We start from the raw sequence: 21354 nt of genomic DNA, 5'->3' as shown, positions 1-21354 counted from the left end.
TTGACAGAAGAAATGATATGATTATTAATAAAATTGGTATAATTATACATTGTATCCTCATTACTCACATATTTGGAACTCGTTACTTATACATTCTATCAATTTGATATTAATTTTTATTTAATTCAACAAATTTAATGAATTAAATCGAACTTATGACCAAATTGATAGAATGTATAAGTAGAATGAACCAAATATATAATTATATCAATTTTATTAACTGTCACATCAACTCATCTGTCCTCGACTATTGTGTAGATATCAAGATGATTAATAAAATTGAAATATAAGTGGTGAAATTAGAATTCTCGTAATTTAGTGGTCATGTGTACAATTTATCATAAAATATTAGGATTAATTACACTAAATGTCACCAACTATTGTGCAGATATCAAGTTGATCGCTAGATATCAAAATATTTTAATTAGATCCTCAAAATGTCAACATGTATCGATAAGCCCTTTTCATTACCCTAATCTCAACTTAGGTATTAAACGTCATTTTAGATATAAAATGAAATGCATTTAAATAATACAGATCATATTGTAAGCATGCATTATATGAACAATTTAATTTTGACGTGTTAAAAATAAAATATGTAATTAAAATAAACATGTTTAATCACGAATTTTGTTACGATAAACGATAGTTAAAGCAACGAGATCGTAAACACGATTTATTATAATTTAATTGAAAGATCATAAATAGATTATAAAGATTTTACTACGTTGTCTACAAGTACAAGAGAATTTAATAAAGGTACATCAAGTGATTAAACCCTAGAATTATATATATATAGTTATACGAACATAAAGACCCTAATTTAATCAATGTTGGACTAAGACCTCAAATTTATCGATCCGAAAGTCTTCAAATCTATCATGGATCCTCATTTTCCTCCTAATTCATTTCTTTCTCAAACAGATCGTAACGCCAATTATTAAATCAAGCCGTACGGAATTTAAGTAACAAACCCTAACGTATTTTGTGTTGTCATTTAACACATAAGCTAAAAATTATTTGACGGGAAAATATGATTCATGTAATATTAAGACTTTGAATATTCAGTTAGAAGGTTCCGAGTATTAAGGAGTAAATTAAAACATGGGCAATTGTTTGGGGATGCAAGGTGTAATTAACCCATGAATGAGAGAAGAGCATGGCAGATTTTTTTGACACAAAGCAATAAATGAAGGCGAGTGCACAAAACTATACGTAACTATACGTACTAGCCTTTCTCTTTCTCTCCCATTCTTCCTTCCCTTTAGCTCACATTTTTCACCAAAAGCCATTGCTCACCCTCAAAATATCTCTGCAACCATCTCCAATTCTCTATATATTCTCTTTCAGTCTCACCTCCTTGCTTTCCTTCATCAGCTTCCATGGGATATTTTCCACCTGGTTTAAACTCTTCTTAGATACTAATATATTATATATATGGAGTGGGATAATAATTCCGATCTGAGTGGGGACGAAGATGAGGGCTTCGTCTTCAACGAAGGTGACCCACTTCCTTTCCCTGTCCAAAACTTGCTTCAAACAGCTCCTTGTGGATTTGCCGTCACCGATGCCATCGAGCCCGATCACCCCATCGTTTATGTCAACACTGTCTTCGAGATGGTTACTGGGTATACCGCCGAGGAGGTTATTGGCCGCAATTGGTTAGTTTTTTTATTGCTTTCCCCCCTGGTTTTCTGCCTTGTTTAGGTTGGTTTAGAATTGTTACTTGGTTCCCCCCCTCCATTTTTGGCGGGTTATTACTTGAGATTTGGAATGATGTTTGGTTTATTTTTCTTGTTTTCTGGGTAGTGTATGAAATGAGAACGGATGACAATGTGTTTTAGGTCTCTGGGTCATGGAATTTAGTGGGTAATGCAAACCCTTGTTGATTTTTTCTTTTATTTTTTTGTTTATTGACCACCCTTTAGGGTGGATTTTAGCTGTGCGGTAAAGATCGTCGAGTATATTCAAGATAGGAAGTGTTAATTTTCCTGTTACATATTGGGATATAGGCGGGACAGATCCAGAATTTTATGCTGGGGGAAAACAGATATTAACGAACACGTCCGTTTGAAAAGTTAAAGAAAACTGAACACGTCCATGGATCTCACAATGGAATCAAGTAATGTATCTAAACATGTACATCATATCATGTGCAGTTCGCCCCTTATTATCTATCCCAAACCGACTTAAAGTTAATGGTGGTGGAATTGATTTCATTAACATAGAATGTTTAAAATGTTGCAAAGTAGATATTAATGAGGAAGTATTCTGCATAGGAGGATTTCTGGTGTGAAATTTGAGTTCTAATGTACCTGTTATCAGCCATAGTTCACTGGAACGTTTTGTAGTCTTAGTAATAGAGGGAAGGGTTAAGGATTAGCAAGGAACCCTAGATGCTGTCGGAGTATAGGCTAGAAACTGATTGAATCTTTTTTTTTTTGGATGGGTGCATGTGTGTTTTATTGTTTAACTTGTCAGTAGGATTATTCTTGAGAAGTGCAATACAGTTTTTTGACACAATAATCTGCATGCTTTATTCTAATGATACTTTGATTAGGGATTAGAATTAGGGTGCTGGTAATATTTTTATGATTCATCTATATATTGGTTTTGAACTTCTTGATTGTGTTGAGCTTTCAAACTCCAAATTCATCATCATACATGTTGATAATAAAGGTTACTGCTCAAGAAGGCATCTTTAGTTTTTCTATTATGTTTCCAGTTGTTACTTTCTAAAGAAACTACCCCATGATGTTATTGCATCGCAATGGAGTGTTCTTGTATTAAATAATCATTCTTTAAGTGGGATGCATTCGTGAATCATACCAATCAGAAAAAAACTAAATGTTTCTGATTGATTTTTACCCCCTCCCCTCCCCACAAAAAGAAAGAAAGAAAAACTAAAGTGTTCCTTCAAAATTCAATACATTCTAGGAAATTCGGTTTGCATCATAAAGTTATGTATATGATGAAAACATCTTGGTAGTCATAGACAAGACTCGGTTTGTATGTGCTTCAAAACTAACTTGGTAGTATCATACGAGACTCAAATTCATGCTTGCTTGAAGAATCATATTGATTTGATGAAACATTTTTTTTTAAATTTGGTCAACCTCTCATCATTGAGATGGTGTGAATATCGTACTAAAGCCTACTGGTGTACTAGAGTTTAGCTTTGGTTTTGTGCTGTAAAAGAGAAATTGCTTGGGGCTTGATATTGAGAGCTCAAAATGGCTGTAATTTATATTCACTCCTACTCGGAAAATGTAAAAAAATGGCTGTAATTTAAAGTTATATTTATAGTTGGGTGATGAGTTTTATAGATGCTGGACATCTCTTGACAAGAACTTTCCCTTTTCCTTGTTGATGTTGTCAGTGAGTATCTGAGCCTATTATTATTATTTTTTGATAGGAATAATAGGCCTCATTAAAAACCTCCCTCTTAGTTAACTCTTGGAAAGAGTAACTATCGGAAGGAGGAAAAGAGTGCCTTAGTTTATTGAATAGAGAAACTATTACAATAAATTATACCAATACAATTAGGGCATCAGAATAAAACTATAATCTTAAAACACCCTATAAAAATACCCTTACAATCAACCAATCCCATCCTTAGCTAATTTATCTGCTTCCCAATTACATCCCCTAGGAATCCATCAAATAATAATCGCCCTCTCATGAACTAAGGACACAATATCCTCAACAAGTGAACTGAAGAAACTAGGAACAGAATTAGGCTGCAGAATCCAGTCTACAGCAGATTTACAGTCACTTTCTAAGATCAATTTCCCTTTGCCGCCCAATCTGATGATAGAAAAAAGTCTAGGCCTTTCTTAATAGCTTTTAGTTCAGCCAACGGAGGAGGGCCTGGACCAATACTAACAGAGAAGGTCAATAGGATGATGCTATTACAATATCTCAAAATACCTCCAATTCCTCCCTCCATCCCATCAGACTTGACAGCCCCATCTACATTAAATTTGTAAAAATCTGTAGGGGAGGCTGCCAACTTTGTTTCGAACTCCTATGAGTATTCTGGTAACCAAACCTGTCTGCTAAAGAGGGTTCCCCTACCAACAAATCAACTTGTATTTGGATATTAGGAACTTTGCTAGAAACCATCTAGCCAACCTAAATCTTATTAGGAAAAAGAGAGAGGTTATATCAAGGCTAGAATTATCAAACACTACTGAATTCCTTGCTTTCCAAATAGACCAAAGAACTACTCCCGGAATGAATTTCCAAATGTTCGATTTTCTGTTTAGATCAGACCATGAACTTAGCAAAACTTAGGCAAAGCTGTATAGATGTCTCAAATCTTCAACATTCTGTTCCAAATATCCCCTGCAACTTAACATGAGAAAAAAGATGCTGGACTGTTTCTTCATTCTTTTTACATAGTGGACATAGTGCGTCTTCCATAGGAACCCCCCTTTTCTTCAGCTCAATTCTGACTGCCAATTTCTTGTGTATGATTTGCCAAAGGAAGGTTTCTACTCTAGGGGGAGCGAAATCTTCAACATTCTGAGCCTATTATTATTGAATCTTTATTTTGTTTTTACACATCTTATATGTTGCCGTGTTAAATATATTTTGTAAAATGTGTTGGTTCTACGCTGAAATTGGATGGACTTAATGAATCAATCAACTTTTGGTTAATTTCTGCTTCTTGTTATGCTGAAGCCTCTAAAGTTGCATATTTGTTTATGCTGATAATTTTATGCTTATTAGTCACAATTGCTCAGTTGTACAAGGGTTAAGTTAATGGTGATAGCTGCATAATTTGCTGTAACTCTGCTAATGGGTCTTTTAAAAGTTCTTTCATATCCTTCTTTTTACATTGTTTCAGAGCGTCATTTTAATTGAAAGCTCATACCCCCAACTGCGCCCTCTTCTTCTCGCATTTTGCCTACTTATCCTCTTCTCATAGAATGCCTTAGTTAATATGAATCATTGTGAACTTTTTTGTTTATTGTTCCTGCTTACTTCAGTTATGTACATTACCATCCTTAAAATTTCTTGTAGAAAGAAAAAATTAATATTTAATGTCCATCTTGTGACAAGTTCTGCGTTGTTCTGATATTTATGTGATTTTGTTTCAGTCGTTTCTTACAGTATAGAGGACCATTTGCAAAAAGACGACACCCTTTGGTAGACTCCTCAGTAGTTTCAGAAATACAGAGATGCCTTGAGGAGGGCATAGAATTCCAAGGCGTTGTTGAACTTTAAAAAGGATGGGACCCCTTTGATGAACAAACTGCGTCTTACTCCTATATACGGAGATGATACAATAATCACTCATGTTATTGGGATCCAGTTCTTCACAGACGAGAACATTGATCTAGGTCCAGTGCCTGGATCTTCAATAAAGCAATCTACGAAGCCATCCGACCGTTCATGTTCTGATTTTTCTGCTTTTCGACCTGTAGAAGTTGGGGACCGAAATGTCTACCGTGGGTTTTGTGGGATACTGCAATTGAGTGATGAGGTATTGTATCTCAAGATACTTTCACGACTGACTCCAAGAGACATTGCTTCTGTTGGTTCTGTCTGTTGGCGACTGAATGACCTGACAAAAAATGAGGACCTTTGGCGGATGGTCTGTCAAAATGCATGGGGTTGCGAAACTACACGTGTTTTAGAGACGGTTCCTGGTGCAAAGATACTTGGATGGGGTAGGCTGGCAAGGGAATTGACCACTCTTGAAGCAGCTGCATGGAGGAAGCTTACTGTTGGGGGGGCTGTTGAACCTTCAAGGTGCAACTTTAGCGCGTGTGCTGTTGGGAATCGAGTCGTACTTTTCGGTGGTGAAGGAGTAAATATGCAACCAATGAATGACACCTTTGTATTGGATCTAAATTCCAGCAACCCGGAGTGGCAACATGTCCAAGTGAGCTCTCCTCCACCTGGTCGTTGGGGTCATACACTTTCTTGTGTGAATGGGTCTCATCTGGTGGTATTTGGTGGCTGTGGAAGGCAGGGTCTGCTCAATGATGTTTTCTTGCTAGATTTGGATGCAAAGCCTCCGGCCTGGCGAGAGATCTCGGGATTGGCTCCTCCACTTCCTAGATCATGGCACAGCTCCTGCACTCTTGATGGAACCAAGCTCATAGTTTCCGGTGGTTGTGCAGATTCGGGAGTACTTCTTAGTGACACTTTCCTGCTTGATCTTTCAATGGAGAAACCTGTCTGGAGGGAGATACCAGTAGCATGGACCCCACCTTCTCGTCTGGGCCACACACTGTCTGTATATGGTGGTCGGAAAATATTGATGTTTGGAGGTCTTGCTAAGAGTGGTCCTCTCCGGTTTCGTTCTAGCGATGTGTTCACAATGGATTTAAGTGAGGAGGAACCATGTTGGAGATCTGTAACTGGGAGTGGGATGCCTGGTGCTGGAAATCCAGGGGGAATAGCTCCACCTCCAAGACTTGATCATGTTGCTGTGAGCCTTCCCGGCGGAAGAGTTCTCATCTTCGGCGGGTCTGTCGCCGGTCTTCACTCTGCTTCCCAACTTTATATCCTGGACCCAACCGACGAAAAACCTACATGGAGGATATTGAATGTGCCCGGGATGCCACCTAGGTTTGCTTGGGGGCATAGTACTTGTGTTGTTGGTGGGACAAGGGCTATCGTACTAGGTGGTCAAACAGGCGAAGAGTGGATGCTAACCGAGCTCCATGAACTATCACTCGCAAGTAGTGTCTGATTACTCACGGTTATGGCTAAAAGATGATTCTGCAGATGCATATGAATCCGTGTCATAAACGAGTCTCGGCTCAAAAAATGAGCCGACTCCGCAGGATGAGATAGAATTCTGAGAACAAACGGGATTGGTGAAACATCCTTGGAGAATAACAATCCTGACATTGCTAACAATAGTCTTTATACTTGCTTCTTAGGATGCTAATATATATATATGCAAGCATGTAGGCTCTGTAATTAAAAAAAAGGATGGTGCATGTTTATAGTAACTTGTTGCTTTAATCTTTTATTTTGAGAAACCAGCAGTGGAGATGCGAAGTTCTATGTTTAATTTTCATATTTAAATTTAAATTTGATTATTTTTATTGTTTCTTAATATTATTTAATCAAATAATAATTTATGGATTCCCCCCCCCCCCAAAAAAAATTTAAAAGTAGGATCACTCTTAAACATTCTTATCCACTTTGTTCTCCAATTTGATTGGTTTATTACCTTGGGCATCAAAAGAATTAAAGAACGTTTACTGTCTTTTTCTATTAAAAAAATAATAGAAAATGACTTTTTTTATTTAATCAAAATTGGATATTTTTTATTAAAATATGTGACGTTGCTATAGTGATTGATCTAGATAAGTTGTTTATAAAATTATATATCGATAATTAAATCAAAAATAATTATTGCATAATAAAAAAATTGATTATCTTAACACAAAAATAAATGAATTAACAATCGAAATATGTCATAATGTAAATTAGAATAACTTTGGATAAAACCCAAACTTAAACAAAACGTAAATTATAAACGATAAAATTATAAAAGATATTTATATGAGAAAATAATCTCAGTGACCGAAAATGCCTTATAATATACGATTTTAACCAATTTTTTTTGGATTTGCGAAAATGACCAACAAATTCGCAACGCGAACTCCTATTTCGCAACTCAGTTTCCAAATTCGCAACGCGAATATGTAAATCGCAACACAGAAGTCAAATTCGCAACGCGAAAGTTAAATTCGCAAAGCGCGTTTATTTTCGCAACGCGAATTTTATTTTATTTTCGAATTCGAAACACAATATTAATTTTGCAACACAAATGTAAACAATATTATCGCAAATCATAACCTAAAACCCTAAATCACAAGTCAGTCTCATCTCCATCTCTCACTCTCTACGGCGACATTCGTCCCCATCTCCGGAGAAATCCGTCTATCTCCATCTCTCATAGCAACCCTCACAACCATTCACGGTCAGAAATGAAAAATCAACCACCGAGGGTTAGTTTTTTTTTAATTCTTATTTTTATTTTGAAAATTTTGTATTATTATTAGATTTTTCTTATATTGATGATAAATTTAATGGTAATTTCAAAATATATAGATTAACCATTTCACTGAGATTGCTTAGTAAATTCATTCGGTTGCTGCCAATACTGCTAAATGTTTAGTCTTTAACCCTGTGAAGTTAGTATTTGTCTTTGTTTTTTGATTGAAGCAACGCGATTTTAGTTTCGCATTGCGATTTTCTCGTTGCGATTTTCATTTTCGCGTTACGAATTTAAGTTTCAGAAACTACTCTTATTCTGCAAATTGAAACTTGAATGAATTGTATTACTTTAACCAAAAAATAAAGACAAATACTAACTTCACAGTGTTGCTAATTTAAGTTTCAAGAATAAACTACTACTCTTTATGTTGTCCTTGAACCTGCAGTAAATCTATATGTTGTCATTTTATGTTTATATAAGTGCTTACTTCTGGAATGTTATCTTATGCATTTTGTGAACTATGATGGAATAATGACTTGGGTGAATATCGTGCTAGTTTGAAACATATTTGGCTTTGTTTTCACTGTTTAATATCATGTCTGTTTATAGTGTATAATTTGTAGTTTTTGGTATATCTAACTTGGTATGTTTATTGTTTTTGTATAAATTTTTTTCGGCTACATTGACCTTAAGGAATAAATTAAGCCTAGCCACTAAAATTGCATCGACGCTTACACCTCTACAAAGAAAATTGTTTGAGGATACTTGCTTCGGGCCATGGCTGAAAGTACAACATTCGAGTGGAGATGCTATGTTGACACATTTGTTTCTTTAGACCATGACTAACGATCTACCCGAGAAGATACAACGTGGTGATGAAGAGATATGATTTCATTTTCCTCTGGCGTATACTTGTTTTGGGTGGGAGGAGTTTTGCTTAATCACTGGTCTACTCTTCGGACACGATGAAGTAACCCGATACACTAGTCATATCTCCAGCCCATCATGGTTATCTCGGGTTTTTCCTGATTTAGAAAAGTCGAAGCCGAGTTTACACGTCGATGACTTGAAGAGATTATTTGTTAAAGATGGTTTTACTCGGATGGATGACCTTGATGTTGTCCGAGTATGCCATTTATTACTTTTGCATGCTGACTTTTTAGGCAAAAAGGGCAGACAACCTATCTCTGAGGACCTAATATTATTGGTAGAGGACCTAAATGCATGGAACCTGTTTCCGTGGGGTTCATATCTATGGAAAGCTACCTGGAAGAAGTTTTCGTCTGCCTTTGAGGACCAAAAAAGTTTGCGGGGCGATGGTTCTAAAACACTTTGACAGATTTTACTTGGGCCTTTAAGGTAATAATTTCTATATATGTTTCCAAAATTATAATTAATTATTTAACAATTACTAATGTTAGTGTATTATATTGTTTGTAGATTTGGATATTTGAGGCTTTCCCCAACATGCAGACATATGTGGTAAAAAAATCAAATGATATTCCTAGGGCTATTACCTGGAAGAGGATCCGCATGTTGGATTAGGAAGAGTTACTCCCATATACGACGATGAATGATGTAAGTTAACACACAAATAATACCATATATAAACAAGTTATTACTAGTACACATTTAACTTTGTTTGAGCTTTTATATTGTTAGGAGGCCAACTATCCATTAGAGAGGCTGACACCCACAGAGGCTGAGCTTGCCACTGATTGGTGGCAAGCTAGTAAGCGGTTTTTTGATGGTACGGATGATGATCACCCCCACTTCGAGAGCCATCACCTGATCGGGCCGATTCTACAACTCGACACCCAGAGCCATCACTTGATCGAGCCTCTTCTCCACCTCCACCATCACCTCATGATAGGCGACCGACAAAGAGACCACGACATTTATCTCCCTGTTCTCCACCTCCACGGGATGAGTTAGGGGAATTACGTGATGAGGTCGGTACTTTACGTGAAGACAATGGTGCATGGTGTGATGAGGTTCGGTCTTTACGTGGTGAGGTGGATTTTTTACGCGATGATAATTGTTCGTTACGTGGTGAGGTATCTACTTTACGTGATGAGGTTGTCGCTCTACGCGAGATTATTTCATTGTTGTAGAATGGGGTTCATACTCTACGCAATGAGGTAAATTTGTTTAATACTATACTAAAAATGCAAATAACCTTTTTTCGACATTATTTATTTATTTATTTACTGATTTATGTATTAATTTATTTTCAGCGGCCCAATAAGGTAGATGCTTTACGTCGGGTTTTTCTTGCATGACAGGGTTCATGCATAAGACGTCGTGCACGTGCCATTACTTCTCCGTTCATCCCACTAGTGCCAATACTCCGTAAGAAGAAGCCCGATGCACCTATCATCGTTCAAGAGGTGCCTCCTATCATTCAAGAGGCCCCTCCCACCGTTCAAGAGGCCCCTGTCATCGTTCAAGAGCCCGATTCACATGGCGTCATATGTCAACATATTGATAAACCCCCTCCCATGCCTGATATGATGGATGCGAGTTGGCTTTCGTATGTGTTACCGGCCAGTACCATTCCTCAACAAGAGAGGGAACACTACCGGACACAATTACGGATAATACCATTTGGGCTAAGACCACAGTTGATTTTTATCTACATGAGCGGAGCAAGGGGTGTTATTCTGACCTATGCAAACTCGACGATGTTATGCATTTGTTTTTTGATCGGTCTTGGTGGGGTATTTTATTAGGGTTGAAGATAATGGCTATCTCGAAGGGGTGGTAAGTTTATATTCTTCTTATATTGCATTTTGATTAATTTTTTTAAATTATTAATAAATTCACTAATATATGCATTTTTTTATAAAACAACATATTGATGCATGGGTGTCACGTCTTCTAATAATAAGGAAATTGAGGAAAATAAGAAATACTCGATGGATTATTATGTCGACGTCTTTTCACGTAGCTCACTTGAAGGATCCGAGAGATGCTTCATATACGTTGGGTAATCGAAAAGCTAAACTTTATCCTGCGTGGTGGGAGGTCGATAAGGTTAATATTTATTTTTTTGAATATTTTAAAGGTTTTCATAAATTTTATTTTATGTGCGCAATTATTCATGATTGCAGGTTTTTATCCCTGTTTTGGAACGTCGTCATCGGCTTCTCGTCGAGCTTCAGCTCCCATCCCTGAAGACAATGATATATGACAGTATGTTGAATTACATATCATTGTCTGATTTGAGAGATATTATTTGTAAGGGATGGAGCGCTCATTTGGCGAAATACTTGGACGCGATTGATTATTGGACTAATTCTGGAAACAATAAGAAAAAAAAGTTCAAAGTTACAATGATCAAAGACGATACCGCGCCACAACAAATGGAGGGAGCCAGAGGGGATTGTGGTCCTCTTGTATGCATGTGCTTGGAGCGTTTGACGACAGGAAGTAAATACCTTCTACCTCCCACAGATAGAGATACAGGTGCAGTAGGCTTATGGTTTCGACATTTTATGGCTCGAGCGATATATGCGAGACGTTGCCTACTGCATCCGCGTGCTGAAAGTTTGCATAAACAATTGGCAAGTTTGAGCAAGTGTTGTTAACATATATACTCTTTGTTGGTTTGAAAATGTTTGGTTAAGTACCTAGAATTCAATAATTTGTTGTTTGTTGGTTTTAGATATGTAGAAAGTGTTGTTTGAGCAAATGTTTGGTTTCTGCAGGTTATTCCTGACGTGAGCTGCGTGAAATTGATGTATTTGTGCATAAACAACTGTCTGGGTACACTTTTTTTCCTTGTTTAATTGAATTTTACATTGATTTGTTCTCTTTGTAAAAGTTGATTTGTTGAGAAAATAAGAATTATTTTTTGCTTGTTGATTTGTAAAAGTTGATTTGTTTAATTGATGTGTAAATAAGAATTATTTTTTACTTGTTTCATTGATTTGTAAAAGTTGATTTGTTTAAATTCAATCTGCATTATGTTGAAGGCAAAAAAAAACTGTTGAAGGTACACTTTCGCAACGCGAAAGTTAAATTCGCGTTGCGATTTTCTCGTTGCGATAGTCAAATTCGCAACGTGAAAGTCAAATTTGCGTTGCGATTTTCATTTGCGATTTTGATTTTCGCGTTGCGAATTTAACTTCCGCAATGTGAATTTGACTTTCGCGTTGCGAATTCAAGGAAAACACCTTCAAAAAGATAACAACAACAATATGATAAATGATAACAACTGAAAATATCATAGCAATGTTCAAACTCAAGTTACTAATGGATGTATAACTGAAAATGTATGCATTCACACATAAAATACACATAATACAACGTTTGCATTTAAAAATCACCTAAGTTAATAAGTCCCAAAAGGTGAAGCCGGTTGTGATTGGATTTTGATTTTGATTGCGATTTTGATTTCCTTTTGCTTGGCACCATATGAGCTTTGGATTTTGATGAGGATCCATATTTTGGTAGAGGAAAAGATGATTGTGATGGCACTAGATATCCACATGTCAACCTTGTATGAGCACTTTCCTTGCACCGACTACATGTCGATATCCTCTTCTTTTCACCCTTAGACAATATATAATCGTGATTTTTTGGTCGACCAGGTAGCCTGCTGTCCATGACTGTGAAAAACTGTTTGTAAGTCATCGGTATGTCCACTCAGAAGGATGTGGAATAGGGTAGACAATCTCGGCATAAGTCTGTCGATATACTTCTGTAGTGTAGCAATCCATAGCGTATACGCTTGAATCATCTTGGTTTAGATGAAGAGCAACTTTTATAACATGGCCACACGGATAACCAGATGTTTGCCATTTCATATAACTACACGTTTTTGCATTTAGATCGACAAGCCCATATAAGTTATTATCCAATACTTCAAACAAAGTGCATGGTTCAACTCTCTATGACGTTGACTTCACAACACATTTAGTGATCTTTTTTTTCAGTCCATGGTGTAACACGACGTTCCAATGTTCATGTAAATTTAAATAAATAATACTTAGTAAAATATATGATAAGTTACGAATTTAAAGAAATAATACCTGCATGGTTTCTTTTTTGTAGTACCACTGTTGAATAGAGGCTCGAAAAAACTCCATTAACATAGTAATGGGTAATTTTCGGGAATGATGACTTAGAGCGTTGATTGATTCTTCACTATTAGGCGTCATGAAACCATATCTTGCTCCAAGTTGATGTACTCTTGACCATCTTTTAAACCTGACATCTTCTAGTGTTTGAACATATTGAGTAAAACACGTCTTAAACAATTTATATGCTTATTAAAATCTACTTCCTGATAAGCTTTTACATCCTTCCAGTATGTCCATTTGTGATTTTTTATACCAATAAACCTTGATTTTAGATTTTGTACAAATGAACACCACAAAGTCCATGAAAAGCATATGGGAAACACCTTCTAACAGCGTTGTCAATTGAGTTTGCCCTATCGGATATGATTGTCAGATTATTAATATGACCTATGCAATCCCTAAGATACCCCATAAACCATGTCCATAAATCAAAGGTTTCAGATTTGCCAACCCCGTAAGCTATTGACAGTATCCCATTGTTAGCATCCATGGCTACTGCTAATAAGTTTACTCCAAGGTATCGACCTTTCAAATGTGCCCCGTCAACTATAATAACTGGGCGCATGCAAGTAATAAATGAACGAATCTACAAAATAATATACACAAGAAATATAATCATTTAAATGTGAAATACATGTAACTAACAAAAACGAGTCAACAAAATTATATTGATTTACTAACCGCAGCACCAATGGCGATAAACAACAACTCAAAGCGTCCATCTCTATCTGTTTTGATATGAGTTACCGACCCAGATTTTTCAGCTTTAAATTGTGATAATAAGTCGGCAGTTGGGCAAACGATGCTTCTGGAGACCCCCTCAATAATTCCAAGGCATAACATTTGGCTCTCCAAGCTTGAGAATATGAGATACTAATCTTGAACTGGGCATTCATGTTAGTCATAATTTCATGTCCCTGATATACTATGCCATTCATAAACATTAACTCAGCCAGAAAACCACCCAACACTTTTTTGTTTGAACTGTCTATGGTGAGGAAAAACTTGGGTAATTGAACATGTATGTTTATCAATAAAAGTCCTAACTTGAAACATTTCACAATCTTTTATCCTCTTCGCAATCATACGCCACGTACAGTTTTTGTCAATCATACACTTTGTTTCGAAACGATCTTTGATTGATTTGTTAACTTTTAGTTGATAGCCATCTTCCACACATTTCGTATACAAAGTTATCTTCAAGTCTTCCTTTGTATCAAAACAATCATCTTTTTTGATATGAATAACTTTTGTGTAACAATCAACTGCTATCTTTACCAACTCTTCTTCCGGTATCTGAAGTAATTCTGGCATATTTCAGTTATACTCCCGTGGTATTTTCTTCTTTTTCTTTTCTTCGGGGACTTCTTCTTCTTCTTTTTCTTCTTCAGAGTTATATAAATTACAGAATAGATGTTCAACATGTTTATTCACTGTAACATCTTGAAATCAGGGTTAGTGACAAAAATGTGAATTTTTAAAATTTGAGGATCAATTTAAGAAAAAATAAAAGTTCAAGAATTTAATAGAAATATTTCATTATTGGATGAAAGGGTAAATATGAAAGGATTATAAGGGCATTATGGTAATGTTAGCTTAAAAGATATTTTCTCCCTTTTATAAGAATGAAACACGTGGGTTTGGAGAGTTATCTGGAACTCTTCTTTTTCTTCTTTCTTTCTTCTTCCCGTGTGTTCATACTTAAGCCTCAAAGGTGAGTTTTAATTTTGATGGTTAATTCTTGAATATTTGAGTTGTGTTTTATTCTTTGAGTGTTATATAAGCTTATATAAGCTTAAAACAGAAAAATGAGAGAATTATAAAGGATATTTGATTAAGGGTTGAGAAATGAACTTTTGTTATGGAAAGGTTTTTGAAGTTTTAAAGATGGTTTTGACTTGTCAATGGTTAATTAAGAAGTTAAAGGTGATAGAATTGAATTTAGAACACATGGAAAATTTAATGAAATTCTTTGATTCAAGAATTATGGTGGATTATGGGAGATGGTGAAGTGTATAGTGTTATAAGAAGGTTTATATGTCTATAGATAAGTTTTAAGGCATAAGGAGGTGTTAATAAGTAGAATTTGAGGTCAAAGTAAAAATGTTTGGGCTCAAAATGTAATTTCTGGGTTATGTGCATCGATGCATCTTCAATGTGCATCGATGCACTCTCAAATAATAAACATTGAGTACAGTTGGTGCATCGATGCATGAGGAGTGCATCGATGCATCCCCTTAAAATGAAACATCGAATGTAAATTGTGTATCGATGCATGGAAGTGCATCGATGCACTGTAGAATGCACCGATGCACTTCAATGGGAAATGAAATAAATCGTTATTCAGTTTATGAAATGATAGATTAAAGTATATTAATTGAATACTGGTAGCATATATATATATATATATATATGATTGTGTAGACATCAATCGAAAGCAAAGTTCGGATAGGTCGACAGAGTAAGATACGCAACAGAAACAAGAGTTTAAGAGGGTTCATTGAGACCAAGTGAGTACATGATAGTAAGTGTATATTATGTTAAGGAATTAAGACTTGCGATGAGTCCAATTCCGATATTATATGATATAAGTATTAAAACATAAACATGTAGTGATATGGTGTTAGATGTATGGTATATGAGTAAATGCATATGTTTAATTGTTGAATGCATTTTTATGTGTGAACTATGTAAATGCTTGTATTATGATAATAGGTCATGTGATCATGAAATATATGATAAAATATATATGAAAATAATATGACTCATATGTTCTTTTATTAGAATGCTATATGATATGTTAGTATAATAAGATAGATTAGATATTGATAATAAGACATAAGATTATATTGATGTGACCATGTGTGAAAAGGATGAATAACGAGAATTTTATGGAAAATGCTACGTGAAAGTAAACTCCGTGACTATGTGATCATATGAAATGTGATAAAGAGTTATGTGAAAGAACTATGTGATATGAATATGTGAATGTGTAATGAGGTAAAAGATAATGTCCATGACATGTGTTATGAAAGTTATAGGTATAGTTGGCATGCCAAGAGTCGAGGGTCTACGCGGTCCTTCGGGACATAGTGGTCCTTCGGGACATATGTGTTATATGTGGTCCTTCGGGACATCTACGTGGTCCTCCGGGACAAATTCTACGCCCCTAGTGGGATTTATACGAGCTGTGGTGACAGCATAGTGCACAACCTCTATGTACTCACGTACCTTAAGTTCTCAATAGTATGCATGGGCTTTGAAAAGAAACCATAATTTGATATAATGATATGTGTGTTTCTCGTGAAATGGTACATGTGATATGCGATATGTATAAGTGATAAGTTAGGATTATATGATAATAATGGTAACAAGTGTATATGGTTAATAGTGATATGAGATGTGATATGATTATGTATGATATGATCATAGTAATTATCCATGTATTTTGTGTTTGAAGTTATATTATATGTCTATGTTCAATATATGCTCATATGAGGGAATTGAATCAATGATAAGGAAATAAGTAAGGATAAACCAGTAAGTGATGGGTTTAATAGGTATATAAGTATAATATGTGTTATATAGGATGTTCATGCATTTGTTAGTTTACTTTATGTATTTACATGTCTCACTAAGTCTATGACTTAGCGTGTAAGTGTTTTACACGTAGGTGTGAAAAGTCAGAAGATCAAGCTTCGGATCCGTAGAGCAACATATCTCCGCACAAAGTTCAGATCAGAAATGTTTTGTAAAGTATGTTTTGTTATGTAATTCGGTATATTGGCATGTAACTAAGTCATTATATATGTACGCTCTGATGGAGTCTGTTAATGTTTTAAATATGTTTATGTAAAAGAATTACTTTATAGAAAAAAAAGTTTAAATTTTTCTATGGTTTTTATAAAAGTATATACTTTGACTGGTTAAGGTAACACCTCGGACTCGTATCCGAGTCGGGTACAGGTTGGGGGTGTTACATTTAATGGTATCAGAGCCAAGGTTTAGCTGATTCTAGGCTTAAACCGAAGTCAAGAGTATTTTGAAAAGGTGTAAATGCCAACAAAAAGTGAAAGTTTCTGAACTGATAGAGTAATGAGTATGTTGTCTTCTAATAAAGTTATATGGTTATGTATTAGATGTCTGATCGTGAAAGTTCTTGAAGTGAAAGAAGAAGTAATAGACCTGAGGGTAGTAGCAATTCACCTGCCCTGGCCAGGCATGGTGAAGAGTGAACACCTCCAGTAGTACCAGTGAGAGATCAAGGGATATTTTTCGGGACATTAAATGTTGTTTTGTCATGTTTTCAACCCTCTGCGCCCTCAGCTCCTCGAATGATATAGCTAGAGAATTGAAAGGTTTAGGAGCACCTGAGTTTAAGGGTGAAGCTGAGGAAGATCCGATTGTTGCGGATCTTTGGTTGAACGATGTTAAGATTATGTTGGATGGGCTCCACTGTTCTGATGTGGAGAAATTAGATGGAATAGTTTCTTTGTTAAGGGGACAAGCTAGAATATGGTGGACCAATGTCACCATGAGATTAAGAAGTGATCAAGTGACCTGGTTATTCTTCTTGGAAGAATTTAATCGTAAGTATATTGGTGACCAATATACTAGACAGATGAAGCAAGAATTTCTGAATTTGAAGCAAGGGAATTATACAGTGTATGAATACGAATGTGAGTTTAATAAGTTAAGTCGTTTTGCTGTTGAGCTTATTCGACTAAGAAGGATGTATGTGGCTGGTTTGTGGAGGGTTTGCGCCCTAGTTTAAGAGAGTTGCTGATAGCCTTGAATTTGTCATCGTTTAAGAAGTGGTTAATCGAGCTAAAGCTCTAGAGAGAGCTCAGAATGAAAGATTTAAAGAACAGAGAGTTTCAAAAGTCTAAAAGGATGGTTGTTTCGTCGAGCTCCTCTCCATCCAAGAAAAATAGGGAATGGGATCCTCTAACTCAAGATATGTTGGAATCAGATGTTTTTATTGATAGAAGATCAAATCTCAGTCAAGTCAGACAATGTTCATAATGTGGAAAGAATCATACAGGGGTATGTAGAGTAATCTCCGGAGCTTGCTTTAGATGTGGGGATGTTGGACATTTTATTCGAGATTGTCCACTCATGACTGAAGAGATAGTGCAGAGAGAAAAATCTATAATGGTATCTCAAAAAATAGAGGTCGTAGAAGAAATCGATCGGAGTCATTCACTCAACATGATATGCAACCAACTGCACAAGTTTATAATTTAAGGACTGATGAAGATTTCGATGATCCAGAGATGTTGACAGGTAAATTTTGATATCGTGGTAAAATAGTTTGATATTAATAGATTTGGGAATCATCATAGTATTTAGTAAGTGGTAATTAGAGAAATAATTGAAAGATTTGATTTAAATTAGTTAAGAATTGTTGAGTATTATAAAAGGATTGTTTCATCTCAAGGTAAAGTGAAAATTCGAGGATGAATTTTCTTTAAAGGAGGGGAGATTTGTAACATCCTGAAATCAGGGTTAGTGACAAAAATGTGAATTTTTAAAACTTGGGGATCAATTTAGGAAAAATTAAAGGTTCAAGAATTTTAATAGGAATATTTCATTATTGGATGAAATGGTAAATATGAAAGGATTATAAGGCATTATGGTAATGTTAGCTTAAAAGATATTTTATCTCTTTTATAAGAATGAAACACGTGGGTTTGGAGAGCTATCTGGAACTCTTCTTTTTCTTCTTTCTTTCTTCTTCCCGTGTGTTCATGTTTAAGCCTCAAAGGTGAGTTTTAATTTTGATGGTTAATTCTTGAATATTTGAGTTGTGTTTTATTCTTTGAGTGTTATATAAGCTTAAAGAAAGCTTATATAAGCTTAAAGAAAGCTTATATAAGCTTAAAGAAAACTTATATAAGTTTAAAGAAAACTTATATAAGCTTAAAACACAAAAGGAGAGAATTAGAAAGGATATTTGATTAAGGGTTGAGAAATGAACTTTTGTTATGGAAAGGTTTTTGAAGTTTTAAAGATGGATTTGACTTGCCAATGGGTTAATTAAGAAGTTAAAGGTGATAGAATTGAATTTAGAACACATGGAAAATTTAATGAAATTCTTTGATTCAAGAATTATGGTGGATTATGAGAGATGGTGAAGTGTTATAGTGTTATAAGAAGGTTTATATATGTATAGATAAGTTTTAAGGCATAAGGAGGGGTTAATAAGTAGAATTTGAGGTCAAAGTAAGAATTTTTGGGCTCAAAATGTAATTTTTGGGTTGTGTGCATCGATGCATCTTCAATGTGCATCGATGCACTATCAAATAATAAACATCGAGTACAGTTGGTGCATCGATGCATGGGGAGTGCATCGATGCATCCCCTTAAAATAGAAACATCGAATGTAAATTGTGTATCGATCATGGTAGTGCATCGATGCACTTGTTAAAGAATGCATCGATGCACTGTAGAATGCACCGATGCACTTCAATGGGAAATAAAATAAATCGTTATTCAGTTTATGAAATGATAGATTAAAGTATATTAATTGGATACTGATAGCATATATATATATATATATATATATATATATATATATATATATATATATATATATATATATATGATTGTGTAGACATCGATCGAAAGCAGAGTTTGGATAGGTCGACAGAGATACACAACGAAAACAAGAGTTTAAGAGGGTTCATTGAGACCAGGTGAGTACATGATAGTAAGTATACGTTATGTTAAGGAATTAATACTTGCGATGAGTCCAATTCTGATATTATATGATATAAGTATTAAAGCATAAACATGTAGTGATATGGTGTTAGATGTATGGTATATGAGTAAATGCATATGTTTAATTGTTGAATGCATTTTTATGTGTGAACTATGTAAATGCTTGTATTATGATAATAGGTCATGTGATCATGAAATATATGATAAAATATATATGAAAATAATATGACTCATATGTGCTTTTATTAGAATGCTATATGATATGTTAGTATAATAAGATAGATTAGATATTGATAATAAGACATAAGATTATATGTGATGTGACCATGTGTGAAAAGGATGAAAAACGGGAATTTCATGGAAAATGCTACGTGAAAGTAAACTCCATGATTATGTGATCATATGAAATGTGATAAAGAGCTAATGTGAAAGAACTATGTGATATGAATATGTGAATGTGTAATGAGGTAAAAGATAATGTCCATGTCATGTGTTATGAGAGCTATAGGTATACTTGGCATGCCAAGAGTCGAGGGTCTACGCGGTCCTTCGGGACATATGTGTTATATGTGGTCCTTCGAGACATCTATGTGGTCCTCCGGGACAAATTCTACGCGCCCCTAGTGGGATTTATACGAGATGTGGTGACAGTATAGTGCACAACCTCTATATATTCACGTACCTTAAGTTCTCAATAGTGTGCATGGGCTTTGAAAAGAAACCATAATTTGATATAATGATATGTGTGTTTCTCGTGAAATGGTACATGTGATATGCGATATGTATAAGTGATAAGTTAGGATTATATGATAATACTGGTAACAAGTGTATATGGTTAATAGTGATATGAGATGTGATATGATTATGTATGATATGATCATAGTAATTATCCATGTATTGTTGTGTTTGAAGTTATATTATATGTTTATGTTCAATATATGCTCATATGAGGGAATTGAATCAATGATAAGGAAATAAGTAAGGATAAACCAGTAAGTGATGGGTTTAATACGTATATAAGTATAATATGTGTTATATGGGATGTTCATGCATTTGTTAGTTTACTTTATGTATTTACATGTCTCACTAAGTCTATGACTTAGCGTGTAAGTGTTTTACACTTAGGTGTGAAAAGTCAGAAGATCAAGCTTCAGATCTGTAGAGCAGCATATCTCCGCACAAAGTTCAGATCAGAAATATTTTGTAAAGTATGTTTTGTTATGTAATTCGGTATGTTGGCATGTAACTAAGTCATTATATATGTACGCTCTGATGAGTCTGTTAAGGTTTTAAATATGTTTATGTAAAAGAATTACTTTATAGAAAAAAAGTCTTTAAATTTTTCTATGGCTTTTATAAAAGTATATACTTTGACTGGTCAAGGTAACACCTCTGACTCGTATCCGAGTCGGGTACGGGTTGGGGGTGTTACATTCACAGTCGTAACTTCCTCTTCATTATCATCAACAACATCTTCCTCGGCAGCGGCTGTTTCATCATCAAAATTCGGGTATTGACCAATATTAAAATCATTACACATAGGGTTTGTTTCTTCTTCTGAAACATCATCAA

The 21354-nt window shown here is 35.1% G+C and overlaps 1 pseudogene; it reads left to right on the top strand.

Annotated features, from left to right (window-relative positions):
* Positions 1-1328: 1328 nt before the first annotated feature.
* Positions 1329-6851, top strand: LOC120170429 (annotated as a pseudogene).
* The last annotated feature ends 14503 nt before the right edge of the window (positions 6852-21354 follow it).

The sequence above is a fragment of the Hibiscus syriacus genome, unplaced genomic scaffold, assembly GCF_006381635.1.
Source record: "Hibiscus syriacus cultivar Baekdansim isolate YM2019G1 unplaced genomic scaffold, ASM638163v2 tig00111779_pilon, whole genome shotgun sequence".
NCBI classification, from domain to species: domain Eukaryota; kingdom Viridiplantae; phylum Streptophyta; class Magnoliopsida; order Malvales; family Malvaceae; genus Hibiscus; species Hibiscus syriacus.
This window is presented reverse-complemented; position numbering and strand designations above follow the sequence as displayed.